Source organism: Tenrec ecaudatus, chromosome 6, assembly GCF_050624435.1.
Source record: "Tenrec ecaudatus isolate mTenEca1 chromosome 6, mTenEca1.hap1, whole genome shotgun sequence".
NCBI lineage: Eukaryota > Metazoa > Chordata > Mammalia > Afrosoricida > Tenrecidae > Tenrec > Tenrec ecaudatus.
The window spans coordinates 54859240-54876091 of NC_134535.1; positions in this window are offsets into that span (position 1 = coordinate 54859240).

Sequence of the window (16852 nt, forward strand, 5' to 3'; positions counted from 1 at the left end):
AATGCCTTGTTAAGGGGTTAATGATTTTAGTACTGGATATTTTTGCTTTTTTGCTTTGTGTATAAACCAGTGATGCCCAGTGGACTACCTAAGCTAATTAGTGCTGTGAACCTTTTTGATAAGCGGGATTTAAGGAGCAATTTACGCACCATTGCACTTGGTTGCCTGCTGCAGTGTCAATCTCTCCTACCAGCAACCTGGACTTGTCATTACACTCCACTGACACCCCCGGGAGTCTTTTTCTGTCTGGAGGGAAGAAATTCTGTTTACACATCTCTATGAATGCGATAGCAATCGTGTGTCTGGGTGTATCAGGCAAGAGACAGAAGAAAAATGCCGTAATATAATGAAGGATAAACACTGTTCCTAAAGCATTCCAGATCCTTGAGCCTGTTGAGTAATTCTTGATTTTCATGTGCATTTTTTGTCACAAACACAATTGCCATTTTTTGTTGTTGGCCACATAACATGTATGACTCTGTATTCCCAAATTCTAGAGCATGATCTGCATGTCAGAGATCTTGTAGAACAATGTGTTTACCCAGACGTACATTTCTGATATTTAGAGATGCAGTGATCCTTTTGACAACACCACAAATAGGAAGTTATGATCACATACAACTATGGTAAAGGACTCCAGATACTGTCTGGTGCTGCTGTTACTGACTGCAGTGTTGTACACATTTATCATGGAATGTTGTCTGCTGAAAAGGGGCGTGGCATCCAGCCATACCGAGAACTGTACTGGAAACAGACTTCTGCTGCTGATGTGATCTGGTTGCACTTGGAAGAGGACCTGTGACTTCACAAGGCATTAAAACTGTGATGGAGCTCATCTGGTACTCCCGATATATGTGGCACACTTGTGGACTGACTAGTGTTCATGAAATAACTGTAAATATCACGATGTGTGCATGGGTCCTTCAATTTGGCCATCTTGCACCAAAGGAAGCCAAATTCATGGTCAACATCTCTGAAGCTTCAAGTAAGACCTGCGCCTCTGTCAATCACTCCTTTTGGGCTTGCAGTAGGTTGTGCTGTGAATTACACAAGACAGTAATATTGATATAGTATTAAGATCTGTCTTAACTTCACTTATTTCTACTTTGTTAGTTGGATACATGAAAATTATATCATTTCCTTATAAACTACTTGTGTTCTCAACTTGTCAGTCATATTGTAAAATTTTGGAGTCTACTTATAAAACTGGCCTATTTTTATTCATACCCTTGTTTAGTTCTTGAATGAATTGTTATGACAAAAAAAGAGAAAAACCACAAAAATTACCATTAAGTCATAGTTTTAAGTCTTTTGTCATTGTTACCTCAATTCTAAATATGAAAAATATAAAATTCTGACAGTGAGAGTATTTTTTTATTAAATGATTAAAGAGAAAAGTTGGTATATAGTAGAATATTAATTATATCCTAAAATGTATATTTTGCATAAAAAGATATATTCTTCCATTAATTACGTTTTTGTGGGCTTTGTGGCAAATGAAGCTGTACTTGTCTTTAAAATGGTTGTCATTGAAACTAATATAGAAATTCTTCACCATACTTAATATTTCCACATTCTATTAATTCCCTGGGATTCAGAATTTAAAAGATAACCTAAATATGAGGCCCTGTTGTTGTAGCGCTCTCGTGAAACTTTCAAGATGCATGCACAACCTTGGTGATAACCAAGAAAAATGTAACTAATGAAAATGAATAAAAACAAATGAACTGGGGTTACACTTGAATTCTAGCTGATTAAATTATTCATACTCTTTTCTTGGCTCTTCTCTTTGATTTGCGATTTTCAACAGGTTTGAGAATTTCATGCTTCATGGTGCCAAAGCATGCATAAATAATGACAGTGCATGGATTTTAAAACACATGTTGGTTTCACTTTATTCTAAGTTTAGGCATGCTGCTAGTGATGTTTTACATTTTTTTCTAATCCACATTCTTTCATGATCTAATCTATAATTCTAGAACTGCACATTTAGTGGTTCATTAAGATATTATATACCTACCTATTCTTATAAGATTAATATGGCAGTTTCACTTACACTTTTCAAGTTTGTCTTCACAGCAATTGCAGGGGCTAATATTTTTGCTTTCATTTCGTTAATGGTAAACTTGAGTACCAAAGGGGCACAAGGCTCACTACAATTTGCCCCCGATAATCTTTCTACCACAGTTACTGTGGACTTAAATATTTTATGCTTCTTATTAGAAACCTTTTTGTGAGATAAATAACTTGGTTCGGTGTTTTGTTTCTGAAATAAACCTCATAAATCTAGGGCAATCATCGCAACACTTAAACTCAAATAAATCAGGAGTCCCTAACTCATCACCTGGTTACAGGTTTTGGAACAAATCGCCTGCTTCCACAAGTGGTCCAGTGGAGGGGAAACCAGGCTACTCTCCATGGAGCTTGTCAGATAGGCTTAGGGATATAAAAATGGCTAAATGCAAAACCTTTGTGATCCCTAGGCTATGGTGCCAGGTGAAAGTCCTCAGAGGAGAGCTTTTCAGTGCACGTAACCAATCCTACGGAACCCTGCGTGCGGATCAGCTGACGGCAGGTCTTCTAGGACCCTTGCCTACACTGCTGAGTGGAGGCAGGCAGAGAAGAGCTTTTCTCCTCTGAGCAGCTTCCAGAAACCGGTGGGACAGACTCCACGAGACACTTCTTTCTGAGACATTTTACTGTGTACCAAGGGGCATGGATAGAGAGTTTGCATCCTCTCTTCGACAGCCTTGAGTCAACACGGCCTACTGTTAGGTGACTTTACCTAATGTGCGCTCTCTGCCTCCTTGTAAACAATGAAAAGAACTGTCCGTCTGCTGACAGTCTGGGAGCATCTTGGGTTTTCAGGTCTGCTTAACAGGCTGTGAGCTTCCTGGCGGGATTGCTCTCATGAATGGAGGGAGCCCCTTTTCTCATGGCGTGCTAGCTATTCTCACGCAACCATATGGAAATCCATCACACCCTGTTTCCGTTCTTTTTTTTTTAAAACATTTTATTAGGGGCTCATACAACTCTTATCACAATCCACACATATACATACATCAACTGTATAAAGCACATCTGTACATTCTTTGCCCTAATCGTTTTTTTCCTTTCTTTTTTTCCATTTTATTAGGGGCTCATACAACTCTTATCACAATCCATACATATACATACATCAATTGCATAAAGCACATCTGTACATTCTTGGCCCTAATCACTCTCAAAGCGTTTGCTTTCCACTTAAGCCCTCTGCATCAGGTCACACCATGCTTTGTGAACATGACTTCCACCCCTCTTTTGGGTAAGGGACGTCTGTTGAGCACCACACCATAGAAGTGATATCCCACTTATATTGTGAGGCTACCCTGTAAGTTTTGTGGCAATAATTCAGGATTATGGGAAGGGCACAGCGAAGGGGAAATAAGGCTACAAGTGCAACACTTTTACACAAGACAGCAGGGGAATCATTTCTGCCTAAGCACACTCAGTGTTGATCGTGAGACGATTAAGAAACTGAGCTCAGAAAGGAGGAACTGTCCAAATATAATTACTGAGGAGATATTTTAACAATCATGTTAGCATATTAAATATACTGTAAAATGGAGAATTATGTAGGAAGAGGAAAAAGTGCATTTTAACAGGTTATAACCGCGATAAAATTGTCATTATAAATCGACATTAAGTAGTTATGAATGAAAACGGAAGGCATTCATTTTATCTGTGAAATAAATCATACAACAGACTAATGGGTTGGCAAAAAGATACAATGAACATGCAATAAAAAGCTATATTGCAAAGCACGAGCTGTGGAAGATTTACAACATGCTTAGAAGACATTTAGAGCTAAATGAATCTTATTAAAATATTGAAATCTCTTGTAGTTTGCAATGATTAAAATATCTGATTTTAAATTTTCTTCACAAAAATGTATATTTTCCTTACAATCCCCAGTGTTAAAATTGAATTAAGTTTACATTCTTGAGCATTACTGCACTATAACATTGGACTGAATTAAACACTAATTTCTCTAACATAAATCTATATTGTTAATGGTGGTCGTAAGTTTAAGAATGGCTTGTTCTCCTTTAAATGACTTTTGTTCAGGAGATAACATTTTTCTCTTCCATCTAAAACCAATTTTATAAAACTAGCTTCATATAATTTTTTTGCTGTTTATCACACTGCTATCCTAATATGGATATGCATTTTGAAAACTTACTTTTTCCAAGAATATGACATCTTCCATCAAGTATCCAAGGTGATTAATTATTACATTAGTTTTTGTATCTGTTTCTCTTACAGAGTTAGTGAAACTATTTGTTTTACTAATTTGCTTTCCCAGGTGTTCAAATGGTTTACCACATTTTTACATAAAAGATGTCACTTCCTATGAAAATTTAAAATCAAAGTGTAAACACAATATCAGGAAATGGATAAAGAGAAAGACCAAAAAAAGACAGATCAGCACAGTGGCTACAGCACTGGACTCAATCACAGTAATGATTTCAAGGATAGTTCAGGTCCATGCAGTGTTTTGCTCTATTGAAGGCAGCGTCCCAGTGAGTCAAAACTAGTTATTATGATATAGTGTTATATACACACAGAATGACTCAAGGCTTTTTAAAACTTGAACTTCATGGACCATTTGAGTCTCAGTTCATCGTTTATGTATGTTCTGTGTCCTACTGTGTGCAGGTTCATGGAAGCATAGCAGAGCAGTGCAGGCAACTAAGTCATCCTTGTCTACCAGTGAACTGTTCCATGCAGTGTGTGACCACTGCTGCTGGCTGTGCGTCAGAAACATTACAGATCCTTTAAAAATACAGATGGCTGTGTGCAACCTTAAAGCTACTGTAATTCTTTCTAGGGATGATACTAGATGCATGTCCCATTGTTGTTAGAGACTATCGAGTTGACTCTGACCCATAGCGACACTATGCACAACAGAACAAAACCAGGCATGGTCCTGCACCATCGTCACAATTGTTCCTATGCTGGACCTCACTGACGCAGCCACTGTGCCAATTCCACTGAGAGAGGGCCTCCCTCTGTGCCCCGCTTACCCATTTTACCAAATATGACATCCTTCTGGAACTGCCCTCTCCTGACAAAATATCCCAAACATGTAACACAAAGTCTTGTCATCCTAGCTTTTAATGAGTACCCTCCCCTTACTTCTTCAGACACAGATTGACTTGGCTTTCTGGCAGTGCATGGTCCTTCCAACATTCTTCTCCAGCACCGCAATTCAAATGCATCTGCTCTTCTGCTGTCTGGCTTATTCAGTGCCCAACTGCACATGCGCATGACACAATGGAGAATACCATGGCTTGAATGAGGTGCATCTTAATCCTCAAAATAGCATTCTTGCTTTTCAATGCTCTAAAGAGATCTTGCACGGCAGATTTACCTAATACAATACACATATCTTTTGATCTCTTATCTGGTGTTTCCAGGAGCATTGATTGTGGATCCAAATAAGGCAAAATCCTTGACAGCTTTACCCTTCTCTCTGTTGACTTTCGTCTTCCTTACATTGAATTGTAATCCACATTGAAGGCGCCAATCCTTGATCTTCTTCAGCAGTTGCCTCAATTCCTCCTCACTTTCAGCAAGCAACGTTGTGTCGTTCGCATACTGTAGGTTGTTAATAAGCCTTCTTTTAATCCCAAAGTCACGCTCATATATAAAACACAGCTTCTCTGATGATTTGCTCAGCACATGGATCGAACAAGTATGGTGAAGAATGTAACCCTGATTCATGACTTTTCTGATTTTAAACAACATAGGATTCTCTTGTTCTGTTTGTACAACTGCCTCTTGATCCATGTACACCTTCCCCAAGTGCACAATGAAATGTTCTGAAGTTCCCATTCTTCTCAAGGTTTTCCACGGTTTATTATGGTCCACACTGTCCAATAACTGCATAATCAACAAAACAGAAGTAAACATCTCTCTAGTACTCTCTGCTAGGGTCAAGATCCATCTGACATCAGTAACGAAAACCCTTGTCCCACATTCTCTTGTGAATCCAGCCTGAACTTCTGCCAGTTCCCTGTCAATGTACTGCTGCAACCGTTGTTAGTGACCTGAAGCAAAATTTTGATAACATGTGTGTGTTATCAATGATGTCATTTCATAGGTTGAGTTTCCTGTTGGGTCCCCTTTCTTTGAAATGGGCACAAAGATAAATCTCTTCCAGTCAGTTGGCTAGGTAGCTATCTCCCAAGTTTCAGCCTAGGCAAGTGAGTGCTTCCAGTTTTTATTCAGCTCTCTGAAATATTTCAATGAGTGTTCTGTCAATTGCTGGATCCTTGATTTTGGCTTATGCACCAATGCAGTTTGAATTTCTTCCTTCAGCATCATTGGTCCTTGCTCATATGTTGCCTCCTGAAATGGTGGACTGTAGACTTGCTCATTATGATATCATAATTCTGTATATTCTTTCCATCTTCTCCTTATGTCACTACATCATTCAATATTTTGCCTATAGACTCTTTGAAAATTGCAATTCAATACTTGAATTTTTTTTCTTGAGGTTTCTAATTTTTAGATATGCAGAGAGTGTTTTTCTCTTTTTGGTTTTCTAATTCTAAGTCCTTGCACATTAACTTATTACATTTGGTTTTGTTTTCTTGAATTATCCTTTAAAAGTTTCTACTCAGCTCCTTGGAGTCATCCTTTCTTCCATTTGCTTTAGCTACTCTTTGATTAACCACATCTTTCAGAATCTCTGCTGACATCCACACTGATCTTGTCTATCTTTCCTGTCTCTTTAATGCCCTTTTGCTCTTCATGAATGATGGTCTTGATGTCCTCCCACAGCTCACTAGGTCTCTTATCATTAGTGTTTAATGCATCAAATCTTTTCTTGATATGTTCCCAAAATTCAGGGGGGATAGATCAAGAGCTCCTATTTTGACTCCTGTGGCCTTTTCCCCCTTTTCTTCAGCTTATCCTGAATTTGCATAGGAGAAATTGATGGTCTGTTTCACAATTGGCCCTGGTCTGGTCTTAGATGCTGTTACTAGCTTCTCCATCATGTCTTTTTCACAGATGTAGTCAATTTCATTTTGGGTATCCCATCTGGGGAAGGCCAGTGTGCAGTTGCTTTTGTGTTGTTGATAAAAGGTAATTGCTATGAAAATGTTGTTGGTTTAACAAAATTCTATCACGTGATTACCAGCTTCATTTCATATCACCAAGTCTATATTTTCTAACTACTTTTCCTTCCTCATTGTTTCCAACTTTTTCATTCCAATCACCAATAAATAAAAATGCTTCTTGATTTCATGTTTGAGCACTTTCTGACTGAAATCGTTGGTAAAATTCTTCTATTTCTTCATCACTAGCATTTGTGGTTGGTGCATAAAGCTGAATGATAGTTGTGTTGTATTTCTTTGAAGGCAGATAGATATAAGTCAATCACAGATAATATACATCACGATGTATTTAGCAAGATCTTTTCTGACAATGAATGACATACTATTCCCCTTGACTGTGTTATTCCTGGCATATTAGATCATGATTTTCTGATTCAAAATGACCAATTCATTTCAATTTATTAATGCCTACGATATCCATCTTCATGCTTCCACTTAATTTTAGACCACTTCCAACTTTCCTAAATTCTTATACTGCATATTCCAAATCCCACCAGCAAATGAACACCCTGAAGCCTCCATTCCCACAGGCATTACTCATTTCATGTCACCATGGTTGGCTCTCACCCAAGATATCATCTCCTCTTCAGTCACATTTCAAGTGCCCTCAGACATGGGGGCCCCATCTGCCAACAGGATTGCAAACAATCCTCTGTTTTAATTGTTTAGCCTTTCAGTAGTGAAAATGCTTCCAAGGTGTACATAAGATTTTCAGGGGGTTTTTTCTCCAAAGTGGAATTTTGTCTGACAGTTTGTCATACTGTGATGCTGACAGTTTGTCGCTGTGATGCTGGAAGCTATTCCTGGTATTTCAGATGCCAGCAGGGTCACCCCAAGTGAACAGGTCTCAGTGGAGACCCCAGACTAAGAACAGATAACAAAGAAGTACTAGGTGCATATATTTAATTTTTTAAAGAATCTAAGTATATGTCATTTTAAGCAAAAATGCTCTTCACAGGTGAATCTCTTGTCTAGCCTGGCCAATGATTTTTTAAAATCATTTTATTGGGGGCTCATGCAATTCTTATCACAATCCATACATATATCCATTGTGTCAAGAACATATGTACGTTTGTTGCCATCATCATGTTCAAAATATTTGCCTTCTACTTGAGCCCGTAATGTCTGCTGCTCATTTCCCCCTCCCTCTCCCCTGCCCCCACCTCATTAACCCTTCATCATTTATAAATTACTATTATTTTGTCATATATTACACTGTCTGATGTCTCACCCCACCTTCTTCTCTGCTGTCCATCCCCCAGGAATCTATATGTAGATTCTTGTAATCAGTTCCCCCTTTCTAACCCACATTCTCTTTACCCTCCAGGCATCGCCACTCTCACCACTGGTCCTAAAGGAGTCATCTGTCCTGGATTCCCTGTATTTCCAGTTGCTATCTGTACTTATGTACATCCTCTGATCTAGCTAGATTTGTAAGGAGAAATTGGGATCATGATAGTGGGGGGCGGGGGAGGAAGCATTTAAGAACTAGAGGAAAGTTATATGTTTCATCGTTGCTACCCTGCACTCTAACTGGCTCATCTTCTCCCCACAACCCTTCAGTAAGAGGATGTCTGGTCTGGCCAATAATTAATGATAGGTATTTTAAATTGGGTTAGTTATAATTAGATGGCCGTTTATAAGTATTTTTTCACATACAAGCATGATCTTAGTGATTAAAATGTAAAATATGTCTACAATAATCCATGAGATAGTGAGCCATAGATATCGCTGGGCTGGTCCTAAAATGGTTACATGTGAGAAGCCTCCATGTTTGATTCTTGGCTAAGGCATTGCGTGCTCAGCCATCATCTCTCTGTCAGCAGAGGCTTATGCGATACCAAGATTCATTGTTACTTCCAGAATAAGACAGACCAGGCAAAAGTTTTAGCAATGTGCTACAAGTTGATTTTGATAATCTGTTATCCATAAAATTTATAATCACAGCATTCCTAACTACAACTGGTAATAGGGATGGCACAGATGACAGAGTGGTTATGATTAGGGTTGCGGTACTCAAGCTTCACAGTTTGAAACCACCAGCTGTCTTGGGGCAGGAAGATGGGCTTTCTACTTCCATGAACAGTTAACAGGCTCAGAAACTCACAAGGGATGTTGCAGCTAGTCCAATAAGGTCGCTATGAGTTGTCATTGACTTGATGGAAGTGAGTGTGTTTTACATGTAAGTATCATTTCTTTACATTTTGATTAATAGAGGTAAATGCTTTTAGGATAACCTAATGCAATCCAATAAGAAACATTATTGTTTTTAATGAAATATATTTGTACAAAATTTTGATTTTTTTTATATAAGGACACAACATGATTGCATACTATTCCTGATGAGATATTGCCTTTCAATGTGAAGCTCTAATGTCACAAATGAAATTCTGAGGAATGTGTTATAAAATTTAATTCCTCAAATTAAATTATGTAAGGTTTAGATCTTCCAAATTATGTTTTTAGAGCCAGTAATTTTCGACCATTAACACTTGAGCATAACATTGAGTGCCAAAACATTGAGGAAGAAGATTGTCTGTTCTAGCAATACCTCACCTTGGGACCAAAACGATTGGCAGCTAGTTTGTTCATCAAATAGTAGTGCACTGGGTTGCTAACCCCAAAGTTGATGGTTCTCACCCAATCTGAAGCCCATAATCTTATATTAAAGGTAGGAAAGAAGAGAAACAGACTAATACATGATTCTAATATATAGCTACAGGTACCCTGGTGCATACTGATTGTATGTTGGGCTATTATTGTATGTTGGGCTATTATTCTTGAACCCACCAACCACTCCACGAGAGTGAGGTGGGACTTTCTAGTCCCCTAATTAGTTAGTGTTAGTTCTAGCCTGTCTTAGAGGGTTGTTATTAGTCAGAAGCAACTCAATAGTAGTATCAACTCAGTGATAGTTTGTTACTGTTCTATGTCCAACAAGATTAAAAAAATCCAACCCATTGTCCCTGAGTCCATTCAGACTCCTAGTGATGTTGTATAGGTTACTCATTCTGTGACTCTTTATGGGAGCTAATAATGTCTTTCTCTCACAGAGTGACTGGTGAATTTGAACCATCAATTTGTGGTTAATAGTTACTTGCTACTGCCACTAAGGCTCCTAAAATAAAAACCATAATCAGCTCGTTTACATAAAGAGGATTTCAACTCATAGCAACCCTGTAGGACTAGGTACAACTGTCCCTGTGGGTTTCTAAGGTTGTAACTCTTTACTTGAGAAGAAAATCTCATCTCTCTTGTGCAGAATGACTGGTGGGTTTGAACCATCAACCTTGTGGTTAGCAGCGGTTCAATATTTATCTGGCTGCTAATTGGACTCCTTAAAAGAGGATAAAATTGATGAATATGGTAGTTTTTGTTGTTATTAGTTGCTATCAAGTCAGTGCTAACTCATAGCGACACTATACACAACCGAATGAGCACTGCATGGTCCTGTGCCATCCTCATAATTGTTTTTATGCCTGCACCTATTGTTTTAATCACTGTTGTCAATCCATCTCCTTGAGAGCCTTTCTTTCTTTCACTGCCTCTCCGCTTTACCAAGCAAGATGTCCTTCTCTAGGGAGTAGTCTCTCCAGACACCATGCCAAAAGTATGGAAGACAAAGTCTTTCCATTCTCGCCTCTAAGGAGCACCCTGGCTGTACTTCCAAGACAGATCAGTTTGTCCTTGTAGCAGTTCATGGTAATTTCAATATTCTTCTCCAGCACCAACAACAATTCAAATGTGTGAAATCTTCCATCTTCCTTAATCAATGTCCAACTTTCACAGGCATATGAAGCAATTGAAAACACCATAGCTTGGTTCAGGTGTATCTTCACCCTCAAAGTAACATCCTCACTTTTCAACACTCTAAAGAGGTCTTATGCAGCAGACTTACCTAATGCAAGGCATCTTTTGATCTCTTGGCTGGTGCTTCCATGACCATTGATTGTGGATCAAAGAAAGACAAAATCCTTGACCACGTTATCCCTAGTCTCCACTTCTCCTTACGTTCCTTACTTGTCCAGTTGTGAGGGTTTTGATATTCTTGACATTGAGTTGTAAATCATACTGAAGGCTGCAATACTTCATCTTCATCAGCAAGAGTTCTCCTTACTTTCAGCAGGCAAGGCTGTCTTCTGTGTGCTATTGTTGATAAGCCTTTCTCTAACCCTGATACTACATTCTTCTTCATATGATTCAGCTTCTCTGATGATTTTCTCCGCATGTAGATCAAATAAGCATGGACAGCTCTGATCACACCTCTTCTGCTGTGAAACCCTGCAGCATTCTTCTGTTTTGTTACTACAACTGCCTCGGATCTATGCACAAGTTCAGAATGGGCACAATGAACTGTTTTGAAAGTTCCATCCTTCTTAAGGTTCTCCATCATTTATTATGATCCACACAGTCAAATACCTTGGCAGAGTCAATAAAACACAAGTACAAATCGTGATAGTCTCTGCTTTGAGCCAAGAACCATCCAAAACCAACAATAATATCCTTTGTTCCACATGCTCTTTTGAATCCAGCCATCAATGTATGGCTGAAACTGTTGCTGGATGCTCTTCAGCAAAATGTTACTTACATGTGATATTAGTGATATTGTTCTATAGTTTCAACATTCTGTTGGTCACCTTACTTTGGAATGAATATCATTACGGATATTTTTCAGACACTTGAGCAGGTAGTTGTCTTCCAAATTTACTGGCATTGATAAGTGCCTGCTTCCAATACTTCATCAGTCTTTTGAAACATTTTGGCTGGTAGCCCATCAGTCCTGGAACCTTGATAGCATAGTAGGTTTCATGTTGTATCGCTAACCACAAAATGACCTACAGGCGACAGTAATCCATAGGGTTTATAGCCTTGGAAATGTGATGGGGCAGTGCTAATCTTCCCTGAATTGTATCCAGGACTTGGAAGTAACTAGATGTGAACAAATTTCGTCACTCAATTCTTTTTTATGTAAAATGAGTACTCTATACAGAGCAAAGAATGTTTCTAGTAGATCTTTAAAATACTCTTTGGAAAGAAATTCATAGAAATTTACAGTTCAGGAGTGGGGAGTGGGGGAGTAGGAGGAAAAAATGAGCTGATACCAGGGGCTTATGTGGAGAGCAAATGTTTTAAGAATGATGAGGGTAACGAACGTACAAATGTGCTTTATACAATTGATGTATGTATGGATTGTGATGAGTTGTACGAGCCCCCAATAAAATGATTTTTAAAAAAAAAAAAAGAGATGAGCCCTATGCAAATTTATATATGCAAAAATAGTGTGTATATAATTCCATTTTTCAGTGACTAAAAGTGTTATAATTTCCCATCCTTTGAAGTGGAGTATTGATTCTCCAAATACCTGTAACTTTGGTTGACTATTCCAACAACCCTAACCTGTTATGTGGGCAGTGTAGTCAGTGCTGCCTACGTATTGTGATTCAGCTTCTGTCAAGCCTGATCCTTGCCACCTCCACACATTATGATTAAAAAATGACTCCCACTGGTCCTGCCACAGGGCTGGGAATTATCATGCAATTCATTATCTTGATTTAAGACACTTTGAGTTGCTGGTAATTATCTAAACATGATTTGAGAAGAGAATTAAATTAATCCATTATCTATTTAAAAGCCAACTCAAATAAAATGAGTTGTGCAGTTACCTACTACAGGCACTGTGAATTATTTAGTGTGGCTCTTTTAGCCAAAGTCTCTCTAACTCTCATAAAATAACTCATAAAATGCATGGGTCAATCTGCCTAAGAAGGTGGGGGAAGAGAGGTTTCATCAGGGAGGAATGGGTGAACAGGATTCATAGGGTTGCTGTCGGACTGGGTATAAAATGAGTCCTCTAAGAAGCAGAGTGGGAGGGGCGAGGATTGCCCTACAAACAAGAGCCAGTAGTGGAACCTGTTCTGCTAGAACCCAAGATCCCTGCATAGTGAATTCTGTGATACAGGTGACAGGTGTGGCCTCAAAGGAGCAACAGCAGGACCATGAGCCGGAGCATGAGACAGAAGAGTAGAGTTTCTCGAAACTGGCTTCGGAAGTCAGGTAACTCTGGGTGCTTAATTTGGAGATCGGAGCTTGTTGACCCGTAGAACTTGAGTCAAATGCTTTTGAATTGAGGTTTCCAGAGGAAGTGCTTGCCCTTTGGGCATTTATTAGTCATCCTGAAAGAACTTTGTAGGATGTCCTGACTGAATAACTATCCTGAACCTTTATCAGCTGAATTGCAACCTGTCCTTGAGAACTTCTCATTCCCTACTCCAGGAATCGGTCAGTTTTGCCATTCCAGAACCATAGAAACGGAATCCCACTACCACCAACAAGGACAAACCAAGAGTGACACGTTCTAATATCCCTGGATGGAGAGGTAGACAGAAGAGCAGCTGTAGCACAGAACAGAAAGGCCACTGGGCCTAGGCTATGGGTGGAGCAGCCGGTCTTCTGGGCCCTGAGCAAGCAAAGCTGAGTGCCTGGGGATAAGAGGCTAGCTGGGGCAGTCGGCTACCCTGTGAGCATTTGCTTTCTCTAGAGGAGCTTTGTAAGACTTGCCTGAGCAGCGAAGAGGCTAAGCGGCCATGTGGCTGAGGGACTGAAGACCAAAGGAGACATCCTTCCTGGTATGCCTGAGAAGAGACAATGCTGCAGATAAGAGTGTATCCTTAATGTTTTTAAATCCTGATTTGTAACCTGTTAGCTTCCGTAATAAAGCCCCTAATCATGAGTTAAAATAAAAACAAAAATTTGTCAGTCAAATCTCTTTAATCATGAATTCTGTGTGCCCATTGCAATAAATTATGGCGCTTGGTGGCTGAGAAAATAGAGTGTTGTGTGAGAAAGCACATCTATGAAGACACTGTAGATAGGGGACACAGATGAAATTACACAAAACCGTGGATGTTAAAAGTTTGTGAACATGGGATTCTTATGGGAGCTGTATTTAATGTCAGCTGGCAATCAGAAGGAGTGTAAAGGGGAAGCTGGGCAATGTATTTCACTAATTACATTAGAGTTATCTCCGCTACAGGATGGTAGGCATGACCTGGAAGAAAGTATTGAGTTCCTGAAGCAGAAAAAAATGGGTTATTGTGAGAGTTAGAAAGATTAGGGATGAAAGGGGATTGTCTCCAATGAATGCCTATGCTAAACAAAAATTCACCTGCCATGGCACAGTAAAGGAGTTGGAAAGAAATCAGGCACGCAGTAGACACCTACAGGGACAATCCAAAACTGGATATTGCAGCCCAAGGTCATCTAGACGTAGGTGAAAGTCAACCTGGGCACCTACTCTAGGTCTTCCTAATGCAGAGACCCTTTAATACAGCTCTTCATGTTGTGGTGACCCCCCAACCATAATATTTTTTTCTTTACTGCTTCATCACTGTAATTTTGCTACTGTTATGAATTGGGCGACCCCTGTGAAAGGATCATTCGACCCCCAAAGGAGTCACGACCCACAGGTTTAGAACCGTTGCTCTAGGCGGTAGCAACATTATGTCACAAATGTGCCCGAACTCAGGCAGTCACTAAGAATGGCAATACCCTCAACCATGCCCCCACCCCCCAAGTGGGGGTAGGAGATGAAACATGGAACAGAAGGAGAGTAGGCCTCTCTCTTTAGTCTGGAGGCAAGGTCTCTCCCATGTGCACAACGGGCACTCTCTCCTCTCGGTTCTGTGGAGTTCACGTTTCGTCCATTCCCACTTGGTTCCCATGCTCCTCCGAAGTGGCCACCTTCAGTAGTGAACTTTCCTACGGCCCCCACCACGCGGCCTTGCATGCTTTCCAGAGACAGCACGCACTCTCAGAGACTTTGCTACTCGGAACTGCCCTCTCCCTCATACAAGTTACTTGGATGACAAAAGTGCTTCTGCTGCATGAATTCTTTTAGCGCTGAGAAACAAGAACTGGGGAAACCCATCCCAGGAACTGCCAAATGGGTAACTCCTTTGACCTTTTTTTACTGAGACTAAAGAATCATCTATGACAGTCTATATGAATTGACTTTCCAAATTAATAAAGTGAGCATGAGTCAGCTCTTTTTCTACAACTCACTGACATTGAGTCAACTCATAACAACCCTAAAGTACATAGTAGAACTGCCTCTGTAGGTTTCAGAGGCCATAAATCTTTAGATACAGAAAACTTCATCTTTCACCTGTGGAGTGAGTAGCTGATGGTATCAAGCTGCCAACCTTGTGGTTAGCAGTCTAGAAAAGCTCCTCTAAGTCCATAGTTGATAATAAATAAATGTGAAAAACTTTAGCATATAAAACTCATAATTGTGACCAATATGATTTAGTTGGGGGTAATGTCAAGATGTTTTAAAATGTTGTGAGTTATAAATGCATCACCATCCTCAGTTCAGGATACTCAGCAACATGTGTAAAGACTAAGTTATCATGAAACCCCTTCCCATCAAGTTGTGTACAACTCACGTATAGAGTTTCAAAGGTGGTAAGTTCACAGGAGCAGAGCAGATGGACTCATCTTTCTCCTTCAGAGGGCTGTGCATAGGAACTGTAGACTGTGCAAGTAACACCACAATGTTGACCCAACATCCTGGTAATGCTAGCTTGCTAATTGGTCTAACCAAGGTCGAGTTTCCAACCCACTAGCAGTTCTTTGGGTGTAATATGAGGCTGTCTGATCCCCTACAGATTTATTAAGCCTTGGAAATCCTATCTAAACAGGAAACGGTGAGTCAGAATCAATTGGATAATCCCACTTAGTCATGGTGGCATAGTAGGTTACATGTTGGGCTGCTAACCTCAGGGTCGGCAGTTTGGTTCCACCAGCTCTCCTTCTGAAACCCCAGGGAGCAGTCTGATTTCCTGTAGAGTTAGTAGGAGTCAGAATTGATTCAATGCCAGTTGAATTTTTTAAAGAACAATTGTTAACTGATAGTTTTAATATATTTATCATGCTATGTCCATGTTTCTCTGAAATAATAAGTATATCAAAATATAATTTTAAGTCTATAAACATCCTCTACTCTTTCAAAGGAGAACTGGTAAAAATGAGTTAGAAGGAAGTGAAATTCAGAGAAGGTAAGTGTAGTTCTGGTTTCTGAAATTATGATGAAAAACAGTCTGTCTGCACTTTCCTCAAACCCAACCCTAGAGATGCTTCAGAAGACATAGGAACATTCGTAGATCAAACAGAGACTTGATGAGTATCACTGTAAGGATACTAGGAATAGTGTTTCAATGAGCCAATATAGACTGGCAGTAGGGATGTTTTGTGTTTTCATATCTAGTATACGTGATTTGCAACTCCTAGAGAGACAAAAGCTGTCTCCCCAAACACTTGATCCATCAAGCCATTTCAAGCTCACAGTTACTTCATGGACAGCAGAAAAAAAAAAGGGCAACATTTCCTGGTCCAGAACCAACAACACATTGTTGAGCTCATTGTTGTAGTAAATATGCCGGTCTATCTCACTGAGGGTTTCCACTTTTCCGAATGCCCTTCTTCAGGGCACGCTTCTTCCTGCTAACATATCGATGCATGAATTGGGATCTTGTCATACTCCCCTTTAAGGAGCATTTTAACTGTCCTTCTGCCAGGACTGATGTTCATTCTTCTGGAAGTCCATGATATATTCAATGTCCTTCACCAACGCAAATTCAAAGGCATCCATTTTTCTTTGGCTGCCCTTATTCATCGTCCAGCTTTTA